The 16584-nt window shown below is 37.7% G+C and overlaps 1 long non-coding RNA gene across 2 annotated transcripts; it reads right to left on the bottom strand.

Annotated features, from left to right (window-relative positions):
* Window positions 1-8472: 8472 nt before the first annotated feature.
* On the bottom strand, window positions 8473-13031 carry LOC103020239 (uncharacterized). Of its 2 annotated transcripts, none has more exons than XR_451026.2 (3): window positions 12388-13031; window positions 9918-10031; window positions 8473-9504 (listed from the first exon to the last, which is right to left on the bottom strand). It is a non-coding gene; the product is annotated as an uncharacterized LOC103020239 (long non-coding RNA). The 2 variants fall into 2 exon arrangements; XR_451027.2 differs by having other exon boundaries at window positions 8473-9381.
* Between the last annotated feature and the right edge of the window lie 3553 nt (window positions 13032-16584).

The following is a 16584-nucleotide window of genomic DNA, read 5'->3' as shown; positions in this document are numbered from 1 at the left end:
TGTGATTTATGTCATAGGGTGTTTTGCCTATGTTTTCCTCTAAGAGTTTTGTAGTGTCTGGACTTACATTTAGGTCTTTAATCCATTTTGAGTTTATTTTTGTGTATGGTGTTAGGGAGTTTTCTAATTTCGTTCTTTTACATGTAGCTGTCCAGTTTTCCCAGCACCACTTATTGAACAGGCTCTCTTTTCTCAATTGTATATTCTTGCCACCTTTATCAAAAATAAGGTGACCATATTTGTGTGGGTTTATCTCTGGGCTTTCTGTCCTGTTCCATTGATCTATATTTCTGTTTTTGTGCCAGTACCATACTGTCTTGATTACTGTAGCTTTGTAGCATAGTCTGAAGTCAGGGAGCCTGATTCCTCCAGCTCCGTTTTTCTTTCTCAAGATTCCTTTGGCTATTTGGGGTCTTTTGTGTTTCCATACAGATTGCGAAATTTTTTGTTCTACTTCTGTGAAAAATGCCATGGTAGTTTGATAGAGATTGCATTGAATCTGTAGATTGCTTTGGGTAGTATAGTCATTTTCACAGTGTTGATTCTTCCAATCCAAGAACATGGTATATCTCTCCATCTGTTTGTATCATCTTTAATTTCTTTCATCAGTGTCTTATAGGTTTCTGCATACAGGTCTTTTGTCTCCTTAGGTAGGTTTATTCCTCGGTATTTTATTCTTTTTGTTGCCATGGCAAATGGGAGTGTTTCCTTAATTTCTCTTTCAGATTTTTCATCATTAGTGTATAGGAATGCAAGAGACTTCTGTGCATTAATTTTGTATCCTCCTACTTTACCAAATTCATTGATTAGCTCTAGTAGTTTTCTGGTAGCGTCTTAGGTTTCTCTATGTATAGTATCATGTCATCTGCAAACAGTGACAGCTTTACTTCTTCTTTTCTTTTTTTTTTTTTTTTTTTTAAAGATTTATTTATTTAATTGATTGATTGGTTGCTATGTTGGGTCTTCGTTTCTGTGCTAGGGCTCTCTCCAGTTGCGGCAAGCGGGGGCTACTCTTCATCGCGGTGCGCGGGCCTCTCAGTATCGCGGCCTCTCTTGTTGCGGAGCACAGGCTCCAGACGCGCAGGCTCAGTAGTTGTGGCTCACGGGCCCAGTCGCTCCGCGGCACGCGGGATCTTCCCAGACCAGGGCTCGAACCCGTGTCCCCTGCATTGGCAGGCAGACTCTCAACCACTGCGCCACCAGGGAAGCCCTACTTCTTCTTTTCTGATTTGGATTCCTTTTATTTCTTTTTCTTCTCTGATTGCTGTGGCTAAAACTTCCAAACTGTGTTGAATAGTAGTGGTGAGAGTGGGCAACCTTGTCTTGTTCCTGATCTTAGTGGAAATGGTTTCAGTTTTTCACCATTGAGAACGGTGTTGGCTGTGGGTTTGTCATATGTGGTCTTTTTTATGTTGAGGTAAGTTCCCTCTATGGCTACTTTCCGGAGAGTTTTCATCGTAAATGAGTGTTGAATTTTGTCAAAAGCTTTCTCTGCATCTATTGAGATGATCATATGGTTTTTCTCCTTCAATTTGTTAATATGGTGTATCACATTGATTGATTTGCGTATATTGAAGAATACTTTCATTCCGGGATAAACGCCACTTGATCATGGTGTGTGATCCTTTTAATGTGCTGTTGTATTCTGTTTGCTAGTATTTTGCTGAGGATGTTTGCATCTATGTTCATCAGTGATATTGGCCTGTAGTTTTCTTTCTTTGTGACATCTTTGTGTGGTTTTGGTGTCTGGGTGATGTTGGCTACATAGAATGAGTTGGAGAGTGTTCCTCCCTCTGCTATATTTTGGAAGAGTTTGAGAGGGATGGGTGTTAGCTCTTCTTAAATGTTTGATAGAATTCGCCTGTGAAGCCATCTAGTCCTGGTCTTTTGTTTGTTGGAAGATTTTTAATCACCGTCTCAATTTCAGTGCTTGTGATTGGTCTGTTTATATTTTCTGTTTCTTCCTAGTCCAGTCTCAGAAGGTTCTGCTTTTCTAAGAATTTGTCCATTTCTTCCAGGTTGTCCATTTTATTGGCATATAGTTGCTTGTAGTAATTTCTCATGATCCTTTGTATTTCTGCAGTGTCAGTTGTTACTTCTTTTTGATTTCTAATTCTATTGATTTGAGTCTTCTCCCTTCTTTTCTTGATGAGTCTGGCTAATGGTTTATCAATTTTGTTTGTCTTCTCAAAGAATCTGCTTTTAGTTTTATTGATCTTTGCTATCGTTTCCTTCATTTCTTTTTCATTTATTTCTAATCTGATCTTTATGATTTCTTTCCTTCTGCTAACTTTGGAGGGTTTTTTGTTCTTCTTTCTCTAATTGCTTTAGGTGTAATGTTAGGTTGTTTATTTGAGATGTTTCTTGTTTCTTGAGGTAGGATTGTATTGCTATAAACTTCCCTTTTAGAACTGCTTTTGCTGCATCCCGTAGGTTTTGGGTCATTGTGTTTTCATTGTCATTTGTTTCTAGGTATTTTTTTGATTTCTTCTTTGATTTCTTCAGTGATCTCTTGGTTATTAAGTAGTGTATTGTTTAGCCTCCATGTGTTTGTATTTTTTACCGATTTTTTCCTGTAATTGATGCCTAGGCTCATAGAGTTGTGGTCGGAAAAGATACTTGATATGATTTCAATTTTCTTAAATTTATCAAGGCTTGATTTTGACCCAAGATATGATCTGTCCTGGAGAATGTTCCATGAGCACTTGAGAAGAAAGTGTATTCTGTTGTTTTTGGATAGAATGTCCTATAAATATCAATTAAGTCCATCTTGTTTAATGTATCATTTAAAGCTTGTGTTTCCTTATTTATTTTCATTTTGGATGATCTGTCCATTGGTGAAAGTGGGGTGTTAAAGTCCCCTACTATGATTGTGTTACTCTCGATTTCCCCTTTTAGGGCTTTTAGCATTGTCTTTAATTTTTTAAAGATGTTTTCTGGTTCTCGTAACAGTTATAATGTTTAATAACATATCCATAATGTCTGAAGTCTGGGGTCAGATTTTGAAAAAAATATACATTTTAGTGTGAAAGGTATTGGATTTTATCAAATGCTGCCTAAGCATTACCTCTGAGTCAGCATGAGCCACATTTTGCTGAGGTTGTCCTTTTGCTGAGGTTGGCCCTCTTGGCCAGCTAGATTTTAGCCTCTACCATGTTATGTGTGTATGCCTTAGAGGCTAATACTATAGTTCAAGTTTAGGTTTTTCCCCTCTATTCAGGCCAGTAGCTTGGAATGCCCTTTCCAGTCACTCCTGGAAGGGCAAGTCTTGGGCATGCATGCAGTATTCCAGACTGCCAGGGATGGTCGTGATTTTCTTTTGAAGCCCAGATTCCTAAGGGTTGCCCCTGGATCAGAGTTGCTAATTGTTCAGCCAGTGTTTGCTCAGACCTTGTGCTTGATTCCCTAGTGACAGTGAGGCTTCCGTCCTGTTGATGGATCTGTGTGTGACGTGGGGAATGTTTTTAGTCTTTGTCACGCTGTGTTCTCATTGGTCCTCAGTGGTGCAGCCTAGCACGTGTCCACAGCCTTCTCAACCCCCAGTACTGACTGTGAAGCCAGGATGACTCTAATTGTCTATATCATTCCTTGATCCTCTGTTAAACTTCTAAGTGTTCTGACGTTTTGCTTTTGGCCGCCATTATCAAGGAGCCCCATGTTCCCTCTTAAACACCCTCCACCAAGATCTCCATTGCTTCGTCAGTCTCTTTAGTTGGAGCCTTCTCCATGTTCTTTTCCAAACAGTCGGTCCTCTCAGGCAGAACAGCAGAGCACATCATGTATAGAGCCTGCTTTTGTTCCCTGGCAGAACCTCTGGGCCACTGTACAGGAGCTGGGGGTAAGGACAGTGGTCCCCTTCTCCCATGTGACACCTGTAAAAGCAGGTGCTGGGTGGGTAGTATAACCTAATGGGCTTGGCTTCTCCCTCCAGCATGAAAATTCTACCTTAAGAGCAAGATGGGGCAGAGACAGTTAGGGCCAAACATTCTCAACCTGCTATGTTTGGAGTAGAGCTTCCATCCCTACATGGGAGAAGGGGAGCCTGGTCCTTTCAGCCACACCTTCCAGGAAAAGAGTTTCTGCAACCAGGAGCCAAAGGAAATTAGAAATGCTGGTGACTTACCCCTTTTGCAATGAACTGTAGCTTTAGCCAGTGAACTGGGGGTGGGGGGCAGAGGGAACCCTATATTTTCAGCTGCACCACAAAGAATAGTGCGTCTGTCTACTGGGGGGTGTGAGAGGGAATGGGTCGTGGCTCAAATGCCACAGATTTTCACTGTTCTTATCAAGTACCCAGCCTTGATTTCTATATCCCAGGTCTCACTAGGAATCAAGGATTCTCATAGAAAAGCCTGATGTCAGGGTTGGGATAGGAAAAGTGCAAGATAAGCCTGGAACATCTTATTGTGCCAAAAAATAAATCAGTGTTTGAAATATCATGGGGACATGTCACAAGCCAGTTTGAAGGGGCTCCCTGTGGCAAAATCTGGAACAATCTGAGCACCGGAATAATGATAGTAACAGAATTCAGAAAATAACACATGTAAATATAAATCTATACTGATAAAAAAAAATGGGGGAAAAGAGGAAGCTCTGTAGAAGAATTCTATAAATTTTATTATTCTGTAAGAATAATAAATACAGAAATAATGCTTTATTATAAAATCACCTTTCTGCCACCATCATACTAAGGATTGATTCAGGCAAGATCATTAATAGATGCTAAAAATAGTGGATGAAATTTGAATGAACAGAATATTTACATAATCTCAAAGTTTCTCCTTTGAGTTACTAATTAATCACAAAGGAAAAAAAAGAGTAACTTTATAGGGAAAAAACCTGGTAGACACCACCTACTGAAGTGATCAACTTAGCATCACCCATAAATGGACAAACTGATATCTTGTGTCTTCTAGAATAATTCCCTGGGAGAACACAGCATTGCATCTGTGATGCTCCTGCTAAGAATGCATGGCCTGGATCTAGTCGTGAGGAAACATCAGGCAAATATAACTTGAAGGACTTTCAATAATTCGTCTGTGTTCTTCAAAAATCTTAAAATCATTAAAGAAAGGCTGCTAGGAATTCACCGGCGGTCCAGTGGTTAAGACTCCGTGCTTCCACTGCAGGGGGCCTGGGTTTGATCCCCGGTCAGGGAACTAAGATCCCACAAGCACACGGCCAAAAAAAATAAAAAGAAAAAAGGTTGAAAATTGATTCTGGATTGAACTTGGACCAAGAAAAAAATTATTATGAGGGATATGATTAGGACAATTGGTACTATACAATTTGAATATGAACTGTGGAATACGTAATAGTATTGAGTCAATATTAAGTATCCTGAGTTTGATAAATGTACTGTGACTGCATAAGAGAAAATCCATATTTTAGGGAAAAAGTCACTGAATTTATTTGTGGAAAAAGAGAGGTGATGTCTATAAATTATACCCAAATCATTCAGAAATGTTTATGTAACCAGAATATGTTTATAACAAGAGTCATTAGAAAAGTATATAGTGTTTGACCCAGAAATACCACCATATGAAATTTATTTGTCCTAAAATAAATAGAGAAAATCCATTCGTATCACTATTCAACTACAGGTTAATTTCACTTATTTTTAATTGAAGTATAGTTGATTTACAAAGTTGTGCTAATTTCTGCTGTACAGCAAAGTGACTCAGTTATACACATATATACATTCTTTTTTAATATTCTTTTCCATTATGGTTTATCCCAGAAGGTTGGATATAGTTCCCTGTACTATACAGTAGGACCTTGTTGTTTATCCATTCTAAATGTAATAGTTTGCCTCTGCTAACCCCAGACTCCCAGTGCATCCCTCTCCCTCCCACCTTCCCCCTTGGCAACCACAGTCTGTTCTCTATGTCTGTGAGTCTGTTTCTGTTTTGTAGATAGGTTCATTTATGCCATATTTTAGATTCCACATATAAGTGATATCATATGGTATTTCTCTCTGACTTACTTCACTTAGTATGATAATCTCTAGGTCCATACATGTTGCTGCAAATGGCATTATTTCATTCTTTTTTATGGCTGAGTAGTATTCCATTGTATATATTTACCATATCTTCTTTATCCATTCCTCTGTCCATGGACATTTAGGTTATTTCCAAGTCTTGGCTATTGTGAATAGTGCTGCTATGAGCACAGGGGTGCATGTATCTTTTTGAATTATAGTTTTGTCTGGATATATGCCCAGGAGTGGGATTGCTGGATCATATGGAAACTCTTTTTTAAAGGAACCTCCATACTGTTCTCCATAGTGGCTATGCCAACTTGCATTCCCACCAACAGTGTAGGAGGGTTCCCTTTCTCCACACCCTCTCCAGCATTTGTTATTTGAACTACAGGTTAATTTTAATAATTTGTTTTAAATAGGAACAGGTTAAATTTCTACTACCCAGAACGAAAGAATGGTTAGGAAACTCTGCTTCATTGACTTGGTATAATATGAATCCACTCAATACCATTACAAAATGTATGGTAATGGCAAAAATGCTTATGTTAACATAATCATATAAAAAACATTGATAGCTGTATAAAATTAGTATGTGAGCTTGGAGCTGAAAGAAATTTGCAAATAATTTAATTCGTGATGGAATTCATTTTTCTTTATCTTCTTTATTCCTGCGTTAATGTTCTTTCATAAAATGAGAATAAAAATAGTGAAGAGATCTGTTTGTTTTAAAGTCCAGCACAAATATACTGCAAATGTTCTGAGTCTATAGTCATTGAATTCAAGTGAATTCATTTTTATGGGCATTAAAGGAAATGGAAACAATGATGGTTGTAGTGTTCAACCAATTCAGATTGAGGATGGATTACCAGTTTGTTAAGAAAATATAACCACCTTCTCACACAGCCCCAGAGAGCCCACAGTGAGTCCGTGAAAAATGACTACTCCACTTTATTTCCTTTTTTAGAGGAGCAGGTGTAGATAAAAAAGCACGTCCCAAGTTCTCTTTGCTTTGTTTGACATAATTGAGCTCAGTTGGATACATTCATGATGTGTACACTAGGCAGTGGTGGAGGAAACAAAGGTTTTGGCAAGGAATTTTTTGAAGAAGCTCAAACTACAAAAACAAACAAACAAGCCAACCTCATTTGCAAGCCACTAGTGTTATAGTCATGAGAACAGAAAATAAAAGGAGGCAAAAGAAAGGAAAAAATACTCAGTTTCTGCTTTTGTATTGACATAAAAAAATCAGACATAAGACAGTTCTAAGAAATTATGAAAAAAGAAAATGTCATCAGAAGACTTAATATCAGATAAAATATTGACTAAATATAACTTCAGCTTCATTCTCACGAGCATATTTTCAGATCTAAATAAACTATAAGTTAATATCCTGAACCTAGGTTTCAAAAGGACTGCAAAATCCACTGGAGCCAGTACAAAACAAAACAAGACCATTTTAAAAGTTGGGTTTGTTTATTTGTCAGCTTCAAAAACATACCAGTGAAGAAGTTAGTTAGACAAGGGGAAAGTCCTGGGTTTCAAAGGCTTAGAAGAGGATTTCATGATGGGCTTTCCGATTAAGGATTGAAAGCAGATAGGGTAATGCGTCCATAGGTCTATTCATGATTAGTTAAAACAAATCGCATTGCTCCTTGGTCAGGAAAGAGTCTCCAGTCAGGTCCAATGCCAGGCTAGCATACGTGGGGGTCACTCAAAGTTGGTGATTCTTTAAAAATGCCAGCTGGTTAGAATTTTAGCGAAATAGTTTTCATTTTGATATCTCCTAGGCAAGTGCTGCTGTAAGGGAAAACTTTTCCTTTTACACAATTATAATTAAAGAAAGCTTTCTAGTAGATTGATCTTGGAGAAGTAATGGGATATAATATTGTCAAAAGTGTTTATTCCCAGCTAAATTACATTGGAGAAAGTCTATTTCAAAAGCCATTCAATCCGTGAGCTACATAAGCAATGACTAAAAATGACTAAAGGGGATAATCTCAAAGGAGAGTAACAGCCCATGCTCAATCTAAATCAGAAATCAGCCATCACAAATTGATCTTTACCAATTATATAGATAGAGATACCATATGTGTACACATACATATACAAAATGTACGTATTATAGGTATATATAAATAAAGTTAATGTATTTGAAGTATAAGAGTAATAAAAGAAAAACCTAGGTACCTCTTATTCAGTTCAAGAAATCACACAGTGCACTCTTTCCATTGACCCCCCCCGTTTAATCATTAACTTACTTTACTTCATAGTTTTACATACATGCATAGATGTATAAATTAAATTACTTTTAGTTTTAAGACCTAAAATCAGGTTTGATTCTGCAATCTATATTTAGTTTATAAATTTTATAACATTTCAGAAAAAAATAAAGTATCATACTATTGATAAGGTTTTAGAATCTAGGAAATATGGTCAACTAGGCATTTTTATGACCTAAAAGAATCAAATATTTAGCATTCTAAGTGGGTAGGGGGAAAAAGAATGTAATATTTATAAAATATTATAGGGGAGGAAGAAGTGTAATATTTATAACAGCAAGCCTTATTCTTGTAGGGGAAGGAACAAAACCTTTCTCCCGCACCTCCTAAGTTCTCTGGCTGGGGCCCTGCAAAGAGAGATCCACAAGAGAAAAACAGAAGTTTATTAACATGTGTGTCTCCCATATACAAGGGAGCACTCGGTGAGGAGTAACTCGAAGGGGTGGTTAGAACTTGGGCTTACTTGGCATCTTAACAAAGAACAATACATTTTTAGAGAAGTGATAAGACAAAGGAAAGGACTTTGAGTTTCCAGGGCAGCAAATTGTGGGAAGGTAAAATACATGGGGAAAAATGGAAGATAAGGGTGATTAGTCACCTCTGTTGTGTAGATTCCACGCGTGCCATCTCTGGGCTCCTCGGGGTCTAGAGTTTACAGTTGTCCCGGGTGACTAACTTCTGTCCTTCCTGGTAGAGAGGAGACAGGACACCTTTACAAACTTAGGTCCTGCTTTTCGGCAAATGGGGGAACGCAGAGAGCTTTTCTTGTAGCTGCTGCTTCTCAGTTGCCATCAGCTCAAATTAATCCTTATGCCAGAGTGCCATTTTCAGGTGGCATACTCTGCTACTCTCCAGTATTCGATAAGAATTATAATAAAAACCAGGAGGATGTAGAATACGAAAAATAGGGTATGGACTCTGAAAACTAGAGTAATAATTCATTGTTATTATGCACATTATTGATCTTTGACAAGTGATTAAATAGCCATCAAGTATGTTTCCATGAATCTGTGTCATAGATCGGTTTCATTTCCTTTTTTGTTAGAAGTCGCTGTTCGTTAGTAGACTCTTCAGAGCCGAACAGTAAAGGATAATAAAGGCTCCAGGAGAAGGAGGAACCTGTGGGAGGAAATTAAAACAACTTTACCTTTACATAGGACTTTGGAAGTTGAAAAGCAGGGCCCTGGGTAGAAAACCGAAATTATCTTCAGTCCTCTGAAGAGAGAGAAAAATTGCCGGTATCTAGAAAGGAGCAATTTGCATTTTAAGGTGTATCTAGTGATCTGAGAGCAACAATACATCAGGTGAATAATAAGCTTGTCACAGGTGAAGTTTTCTTAACATCTCTATTTAGTGCTTGGATGCATCTTTCTATTTTATTCTCCTGTCTCCTGCTCTCCCCAAGTACTGAGAACTACACAGTATCTAAACTTATCATTTCTAAGGCTAACTACATCTAATTCTTATCATGGGTTGTAGGTGTGTAGACTAACTCTAAGAAAAGCTGTATTTCCACATCGCATTTTTTTTTTTTTTTGCTGTATCACAATGAAGATGTAAATTGCACATCTCTTCACTTCTCAGATTGTGTGCTGGGTCCCCTGCCGTGACAGAAATAATACACTCTTATCATCAGAAGGTCAGAGTCTTCTTACCTATCCGGCCACGGAAAGCACAGGTCTTGCTTCCCAAATTGGATCTTTTCCTTAAAAAGTGGTATCTTCTTTACCTCAGGGCACTCTTCTGATATTCATATATTCTAAAGCCAGCTTCATGACCCAGAAAAGAAAAATGATGATGGTTTATGCTTCTTTGAAACTATAAAAATTCACAAGAACCTAGTTTATGTCAAGTTATCTGAATTTACCCCATTAGGTAACTGATTTATTCAATAAAAGTAGTAGAGGAATGTTTCTCAGAAACACTTACTTTTCAGAAAGACACTGTCACAGTCCCCATACAGCCCTTTAGAGGGTTTCTCTGGATACCAGGCTCACTGCCTGTGAGGATTAATTTCATGTGTCAACTTGGCTAGGTCACGGTACCCAGATATTTGGTTAAATGTCAGTCTAGATGCTGCCATGAAGATAGTTTTCGGATGACATGAACCTTTAAATCAGTGGAATTTGAGTAAAGGAGATCATCCTGCATGATGTGAGTGGGCCTCACCCACTCAGTTAAAAGCCTTAAGAGGAAAAGACTGAGGTCCCCCTGAAGAAGCGAGGCTTCTGCCAGCAGACGGCCTTCAGACCCAAGGTCAACATCAACTCTTCCCTGGGTCTCCAGCCTGCCCTGCAAATCTCAGACTTGCCAGCCCGAACAGTCTCATGAACCAATTAGTGTAAATCAATCAATCTCTGAACACACGTGTGCACGCACACACACACACACCCATCAAGTCTACTTTTCTGTACAATTCTCACTAATATACAGCCGCTCTGTATGACTGCTTTAGTGCTTTTTAAGAAACTTAGATATATGGACCAAGAGGGCCTTAATGTTACCCTCAGCTTCTCCAAACTCTGCACAGGATTCTTTTTTTTTTTTAATTAATTAATTTATTTATTTATTTTTGGCTGTGTTGGGTCTTCGTTTCTGTGCGAGGGCTTTCTCTAGTTGCGGCGAGCGGGGGCCACTCTTCATCGCGGTGCGCGGGCCTCTCACTGTCGCGGCCTCTCTTGTTGCGGAGCACAGGCTCCAGACGCGCAGGCTCAGTAGTTGTGGCTCACGGGCTTAGTTGCTCTGCGGCATGTGGGATCTTCCCAGACCAGGGCTCGAACCCGTGTTCCCTGCATTGGCAGGCAGATTCTCAACCACTGCACCACCAGGGAAACCCTGCACAGGATTCTCTTGACTCCAGGCACCAGACCTCCCTTTTCTAGAACATGTATGTTAGAAAACTGGTACAATTTTTTTTTTCTGCCCCTTTGAGATATAAATCTCTTTAAAAGCCTCTTGGCAGTTTTACAGCCCAGCTCTTAGAATGTAAAGGGAGATAGCATCCCTACACGCCCCGGTTCCTGTGAGATGGTAGGAGCCCAATTTTGATGTGTGCTTTGTTCTTAGTTAGAAAACAACCTCCTGTCCCAAAGATAAGAGAGAGGATACTTTTCCTTCGGGGTAACTCCATGTAACAAACACACATCGCCTGTGTTCTCACTCTCACCCAGCCCTTATCAACCCTCCTGCCCTTGGCTTCAGTGGACTTGAGCTCAGACTGAGTTCTAGTCACCGCTTGCAGCGACTTGGGATGCGCGAGAACTACAAAGGAGACCGTTTAAACATTCACCCTCTGTAGATCTGAATTGAGGTTCAGAACTTCCTAATTTTCAAGAGCGTATAAAGAATTTTATATGGCTGATGAGTGTGAAAATTGGCACAATCCCTTGAGAAACAGGTATCTGTCAATATCCGCTAAACCTGAACACGGGAATACCCCTGATCTGGCAAATCCGCTTCTAGGTAAATACCTGATAAAAGTGGCCACTGTCAGGAAAAACTGTGAGACATTTTGAAATGCACACCCGCCTGCACAAATGCTTACTGGGTTTCTGTCTAGCTTACCCTTCCAGGTTTTCTAATTCAGTATTTTTGAGCTACTTATAACTCTGTAGGTAGTAGGAAATGTATAGTACTATAAATTCTTCTTCTAGAGAAAGGCTACTGAATTTAATCTCGAGGAATGCAATTGATTATTGTGCCATAAATGTTGATTAGTTTAGCATTTACTTACAAATTCATTTCCGCATTCCTGATTGCCGAGGTGTGGGTGTTTGAATTCTCCTTTGAACCAATGGAACATTTTGCTGACTTGCTAATTAATTTGTGAGTTATATAAACATCTGTGGCCTGTGTTCTTTTCATATCTGTATAAAAATTCTGATTTTGCTTTTTTAAAAAAAATGTATTATTTACCGCCACCCAAAACAAGTGCTAGATAATTCATGGAAGAATTATCTGTTAGTATGCCCGGGTAAGAAAGGGTTAACAGTGGGTCTGTAACTGTTTGCTCCTGCTTTGGGGGACAACTCAGGCAGTTTTGTCCTCCTTTAAACATACTGATGGAATTTACTGGCTGGAAGATAAATGAGGGTCTTCTGGGACTGCCGTACACAGATTTCTTACCTAGGAAATCCTTTCAGTGTGCTGCACCTGCTGTGTCTGGATTGTACGTTGTAAATAAACCTCCAGTGAAGATGTGCAGGGGATGAGGGTTATAACTGCATCCCTCTGAACCCAAAAGGCATCTCGGTATAGGAAACACGGTGACCTAGGGGGCTGCATCTAGAAAGAGACAAAGTACTGATTAGTGTTCTACAATGTCAGAGCACTTTATAAAAATTCTGCTGGACTCTCACCTGAAACTCTTGGAGGTGTAACTTTGTGGTCACAGTATATTTGATTAACAACCCACAACCGATAAATGGGCAAGTAGTTTACAGCTCAATAAAGTTAGAGGTAAACCACAAAATATTGTTAATGTAATTTATTGGCCTTTAGACAGCCAGTCTTATACATAATTTAGCAATTTTATTTAGACATATTTAGACATTTCTTTCGTGACTAACAAAACAATCTCCCTGTTTCTCAATTGCTCTTTTTTTTAAACATGATATTTGGCTGTTTATTCAAGGTTTCTTTTCCCATATTTCATCAAAGTTAAGAAAACAACATTGTACTATTATTTTACTTACCACTAAAAAAGAAAATATTGTCAAACAATAAGATGTATTTTGATTTCAGAGATATTACAGTACATGTATAATAAGTGAAATCCGGTATATCGCTCAATTTTTTCAAAGTTTTATCCAAATCATTACTATATATATTACATTTTATTCCTATAATGGGATCTTTATATGATGGTAATTTCTTTTTTTTAATTGAACTATAGTTGATGTATATATAATATTAGTTTCAGGTGTACAACAGTGATTCAAAATTTTTATAGATTATACTCCATTTAAAGTTACTATAAAATAGCTATATTCCCTGTGCTGTGCAATGTATCCTTGGAGGTTATTTATTTTATACATAGTAGTTTGTACCTCTTAAGCCTCTAATCCTATCTTGGCCCTTCTCTACTACTCTCCCCCCACTGGAAACCACTAGTTTGTTCTCTATATCTGTAAGTCTGTTTCTATTTTGTTATTTTCAGATTTCACATATAAGCGATAACATAAGTATTTGTCTTTCTCTGACTTATTTCACTAAGCATAATACACTCCTGGTCCATCCATGTTATTACAAATGGTAGAATTTTCTTCTTTTTCTAGGCTAAGTGATATGCGCACACACACATACACACACACACACAAACACCACCTCTTCTTTATCCATTCATCTGTTAATGGACACTTAGCTTGCTTTTCCGTATCTTGGTAATTGTAAATAAAACTTCTGCACACATTGGGATGCATGTATCTTTTCAAATTACTGTTTTTGTTTTTTTCTGGATGTATACCCAGGAGTGGAATTGCTGGATCATATGGTAGTTCTATTTGTAGTTTTTTGAGGAACCCCCATATTATTTTCCATATTGGCTACACCAACTTACATTCCCACCAACAGTGTACAAGGGTTCCCTTTTCCCACGTCCTTTTATTATTTGTAGACTTTTTGATGATAGCCATCCTGACAGGTGCGAGGTGATACCTCGTGGTTTTGAGTTACATTTCTCTAATAATTAGCAATTTGAGCATCTTTTCATGTGCCTGTTAGCCATCTGTATGTCTTCTTTGGAAAAATGTCTACTCAGGTCTTCTGCCCATTTTTTAACTGAGTCCAAAAAAATATGGCCACGATTTATGTCAGAGTGTTCTGTCTATATTTATAGTATCTGCTCCTACATTTAGGTCTTTAATCCATTTTGAGTTTATTTTTATATATGGTGGTGGAGAACGTTCTAATTTCATTCTTTTACACGTAGCTGTCCAGTTTTCCCAGCACCACTTATTAAAGAGATTGTCTTTTCTCCACTGTATATTCTTGCCTCCTTTGTCATAGATTAATTGACCATAGGTGTGTGGGTATTTCTGGGCTTTCTATCCTGTTCCATTGATGTATGTGTCTGTTTTTGTGCCAGTACCATACAGCTGTGATTACTGTAGCTTTGTAGTAGTCTGAAGTCAAGGAAACTGATTCTTCCAGCTCTATTCTTCTTTCTCACAACTGCTTTGGCTCTTCAGGGTCTTTTGTGTCTCCATACAAATTTTTCTTGTTCTAGTTCTGTGGAAAATTGCCATTGGTAATTTGATAGAGATTGCATTGAATCTGTAGATTGCTTTAGGTAGTATAGTCATTTTCACAATGTTGATTGATTTTTCCAATCCAAGAACATGGTATATCTCTCCATCTGTTTGTGTCATCTTTGATTTCTTTCATCAGTGTCTTATAGTTTTCTGAATACAGGTCTTTTGCCTCCTTAGGTAGGTTTATTTCCTAGGTATTTTATTCTTTTTGATGCGATGGTTAATGGGATTGTTTCCTTAATTTCTCTTTCTGATCTTTCATGGTTAGTATGTAGAAATGCAACAGATTTCTGTGCATTCATTTTGTATCCTGCTACTTTACCAAATTCATTGATGAGCTCTAGTAGGTTTCTGGTAGCATCTTTAGGATTCTCTATGTATAGCATCATGTCATCTGCAAACAGTGACAGTTTTACTTCTTCTTTTCCAATTTGGATTCCTTTTATTCTTTTTTCTTCTCTGAATGCTGTGGCTAGGACTTCCAAAACTATGTTGAATAAAAGTGGCAAGAGTGGGCATCCTTGTCTTGTTCCTGATCTTAGAGGAAATGCTTTCAACTTTTCATCGTTGACCATGATGTTAACTGTAGGTTTGTCATATATGGCCTTTATTATGTTGAGGTGTGTTCCCTCTATGTCCACTTTCTAGAGAGTTTTTATCAAAAATGGATGTTGAATTTTGTCAAAAGCTTTTTCTGCACCTACTGAGATGATTGTATGGTTTTTATTCTTCAATTTGTTAATATGGTGTATCACATTGATTGATTTGTGGATACTGAAAAATCCTTGCATCCCTGGGATAAATCCCACTTGATCATGGTGTATGATCCTTTTAATGTACTGTTGGATTCAGTTTGCTAGTATTTTGTTGAGGATTTTTGCCTCTATGTTCGTCAGTGATATTGGCCTGTAATTTTCTTGTTTGTGATATCTTTGGTTTTGGTAGCAGAGTCCTGGTGGCCTCATTGAATGAGTTCGAAAGTATTCCTTCCTCTGCAATTTTTTGGAAGAGTTTCAGAAGGATAGGAGTTAACTTTTCTCTAAATGTTTGTTAGAATTCACCTGTGAAGCCGCCTGGTCCTGGACTTCTGTTTGTTGGGAGTTTTTAAACTACTGATCCAATTTCAGTACCAGCAATTGGTCTATTCATATTTTCTATTTCTTCCTGGTTCAGTCTTGGGAGGTTGTACCTTTCTAAGAATTTGTCCATTTCTTCTAGGTTGTCCATTTTATTGGCGTATAGTTGCTCAACAACTTTTATTCTAAACTGATCTAAGAAAATAAAAGATAACAATTTGTTCAAAATAATAGCAACAACATATTTGATTATGTATTCTTATATATGTATATGCTTATGTATATGAATGAAATGAATGCCAGCAATAACACAAAGGAAGGGGAGAAAGAATTAGGATTATTTTGTCATTATAAGGTACTCGCACTACTCATGAAGTGCATAGTGTTATTTGAACGTGGAATTGGATTTTTGTAAATGAATATTGGAAACTCTAGGGTGACCTCTAAAAAAATAAAAAGTAGTATAACTGAGAAAATGGAATTATATAAAATGCTCAGTTGAAACCATACAAAAAGGAAAAAGAATGGAAGCCAAAAATAGGAACACAATACAGGAAAACAAATAGAAAACAATAACAAATACGGTAGATGTTATCCAACTATATCATAATCACTTAAAATGTCAACGGTCTAAATACATTCATCAAGAGACAGATTGTCAAAGTGGATCAAAAAACGACTCAACTATATGTTGTCTGTAACCTGTTTTAAATGTACATTAGATTAGATATAGATTAAAAGTAAATGAATAGAGAAAGATATACCATAAGAATCAAAAGAAAGCAGAAATAATTATATTATTTCAGAGTAGACTTCAAAGCAAGGAAAGTCATCAGGGATGAAGAGTGGCATAACATGATAAAGAAGACATAACAATAGGCTACCTGAACTGTGTGCTGTGAATAAGATCATTCCGCATATCTGAAAAGAGGGACATTATCAATTTTGCAGTGTCTGCTCTGGACACTGGGCAGGTAAGCTTTAGCTTTTATATT

Source organism: Balaenoptera acutorostrata, chromosome 19 (assembly GCF_949987535.1).
Source record: "Balaenoptera acutorostrata chromosome 19, mBalAcu1.1, whole genome shotgun sequence".
NCBI classification, from domain to species: Eukaryota; Metazoa; Chordata; class Mammalia; order Artiodactyla; family Balaenopteridae; genus Balaenoptera; species Balaenoptera acutorostrata.
Note: the sequence above shows the minus strand (reverse complement) of the source record. Positions and strands in the feature narration are given on the sequence as shown.